The 2909-nt window shown below is 36.4% G+C and overlaps 1 pseudogene; it reads left to right on the forward strand.

Annotated features, from left to right (window-relative positions):
* Positions 1-1207: 1207 nt before the first annotated feature.
* LOC149151669 (uncharacterized) lies at positions 1208-2636 on the forward strand (annotated as a pseudogene).
* Positions 2637-2909: the final 273 nt, after the last annotated feature.

The raw sequence follows: 2909 nt of genomic DNA on the forward strand, positions 1-2909 counted from the left end.
TTACTTCATGCATCCATTTTCCCATTAATCCATTAGAAATCATATAGTAACTAATGAAAAAACATAACCGATAAATGTTGAAGACAAGCCAAGACATAAGAACACAAGAATATGGTTCAAGCCAGGTAAAATCCCCAAGATGGGGAAAACCCTTGATCGAATCTTCCTATTATTAATCATCAACTCTTCAACAAATATAGATATAGAGAAAATTATTTAAAGTCAATATTGACTTTCCAAATGGAAGATCTGACATCAAAGCACTTAAACATGAATATGACTTAATAAAGCTGCAATTTTGGCACCAAGGGTTGGAGATTTCTATACTGCAATTCTAAATATTGGTTAGGGCACAAACATAGTTAGCTTCAAGTGTTGATGGTATCCTAGTCACTGGTTAGGATTGTCAGCTTCAGTGCTCATTCTCCTCTCCCTCAATTACTGTGATTATCCATAGAAGACACCCAATCACAGATTTAGAGCTTGGTAGCTCCTCCTCAACGAATATTGAAATAGTCCCAAACTACATGGAAGAATTTTGACCTATCTGCACTCAAGCCTAGGCATATGCATCCTAGAGAGGACTTATGCATGCCTTCATACCCACCGAATAGTCTTAGCAACAAGCTATTGTAGTAGCTCTATTCCTGTGGCCTATAACAAAGATAAACCTTACCAAATAGCACAAAAAAACATCCAACATGTATTCCTCTGACAATAGCTATATTCAACAGAAAAACCGTACCCAAATAAAGTGATATGTCGCCCAGACATACCTCAGATCCTCAACACATGGAGCCACATACCTACGGCTCTTTCTCGCAAGAAAACTATACAATGCAATTGTTAATAGTTTATTCCGCCATATAAACTGATTTTTTTCTTAGTGGTGTATATTCTTCTACCTATCTCCTTTCCTTACGTGTCATCCATATCCATCCATGATGAGCATTCCTACTAACCTTACACATTTCTCTTGTACAATGATTGGTGGCATTGTCAAGAGTGTTCACATAAATGACATAAGTTGGAAATGCAAGTGCAAACATAGAGGAGAATGTGGGTTCCTAATAAATAGGGATTGGGTTCTTAATAAGCATGAAGTGAAGTTTTGAGCCCCATGTTTCACCAAATCAATTTTAGACTTTAGGAGTGCCAGAGCAAACAGTGAATAGATAAGGTGTTAGTGTGGGCCTCTCAAGTTACAATGAGAACGCAGGTGCTTGAACATGGTGTTAAGCTTTCAGCCCTAAGTTTTTCCAACTCAAATTATTAAATTTTCTTTTCTGTCATTCCCAAAGGAAGCTATTGCCTTCCTATCACAATGCAAATTGAAATTTTTATTGGAAAAATTAAAAGATTAAGCCCTAACTAGCTGTCAAATAAATCCATGTCCTAAAGATTATTTATTGCTCAATTGTTTAATAATTTTTATAATGTAGATGTAGTGTGCACAGTACAGGTTTTGGATTCATATATGAGCTTCCCTTCTGAATTCCTAAATTGACTATAGAGATTCAATGGTATATCTTGTACCGCGCTGAACTTCTGGAAATTCTTTTTCCAGCATATTCCAAAGAAGGTGGGACACCCAAAAAAGTATGTTGTTTTTATTGCCCCAACAGGTGAAGAATTAAAGACAAAAAAGGCAATAGAGTGGTACTTGAAGGCAAATCTAGGAGGGTCGTCTATCTTTGAATTTGATTGGAGCACAGGTAAATTTTTTTATTTTATTGATTTTTCCTTATCTGAACTATGTTCGGAGCATAGGTAAATTTTGTTATTTTATTGGTTTTTCTTGATCTAAACTTATGTTCTTACATGTCTTTGTTTTTTTTTCCGTTTGAAATCCATACCCTTTTTGTGAGGATATTGGCATGTATCTCTTAGAAAATATAATTTGACATTTTCTTTGTACCATAGGTGAGGTAACACCAACAAGGAGATCTTCAAGGATAGGTGAAAAAGTAAAGGAATCACCAATCAAAACACAAGAAAGTGAATTGAAGAAAAAACCAAAGAGATCCAGAAAATCAAAAGGAGATTCCGAAGATGCAGAGAAACAATAATCACAAGTAGAAGCTAGTAAGGAAGAGGAAATGCATGATACCCATCATGGGGAAGATATGGCTGAAACAGGGGAAGATGCTGATCACAAAAAGGAAGAAGAAGGGAAGGGAAAATATGATCTTGATAAGAAGAAGGAAGCAGAAGAAGAGAGTGATGACAAAAGGGAAATAGAAAACAAAGAAAAAATACATGGGTCCAAAACTAAAGAAATAAATAAAATGGATGAGAAGGTAGAAGAGATGGCACCACAAGGGGCAGAAGGTGCCATAAAGAAAGATCCAGTGCTGGAGAATGAAGAAAAGCACAGGGATTTGGAGAGTAAGGGAGAGCCTTAAGAACCCAAGCAAGATTCAATTGATGTAACAAAGGAGAATGGTTTTGATGGTACAGGTACACTGGAGAACTGTGCCCAGGTCAAACATGCAGAGCTAGTGAAGGAAGTGCATGACCCGAGGGAAAAAATACTTGAAGATCAAGCAGGACAAATGGAAAACAAGATTGGTTCACTTTCCAACCACACTATAGTAAAACAGACCCTTGAGCCCCCACTTAATGCATCCAGCTAAACTTCTATGGTTTAAATTTGTGCATTATTGGAGGTTGGCTTCTTAATTTACACATTAGTCATTAGGAGTTCTACCCTAGGTTTATAGTTTGAAGAGAGGAAGAAAACTATAGGAGTGTTTTTTTAATATTGAAATGGTATATTACTGCTATCTTACACATCATAGCGAAAATGGAACCTGGATTTTGCGGCAACTCTTGCGACAGTTGCATAGTCACCGATTAGTTGCCATAGTTTTGGTTCTTTGACTTGCATTTCTTATCAATTTACTTTT

The sequence above is a fragment of the Pinus tabuliformis genome, chromosome 9 (genome assembly GCF_031772625.1).
Source record: "Pinus tabuliformis cultivar Carrire ecotype Pingquan chromosome 9, CPIR1, whole genome shotgun sequence".
Taxonomy (NCBI): domain Eukaryota; kingdom Viridiplantae; phylum Streptophyta; class Pinopsida; order Pinales; family Pinaceae; genus Pinus; species Pinus tabuliformis.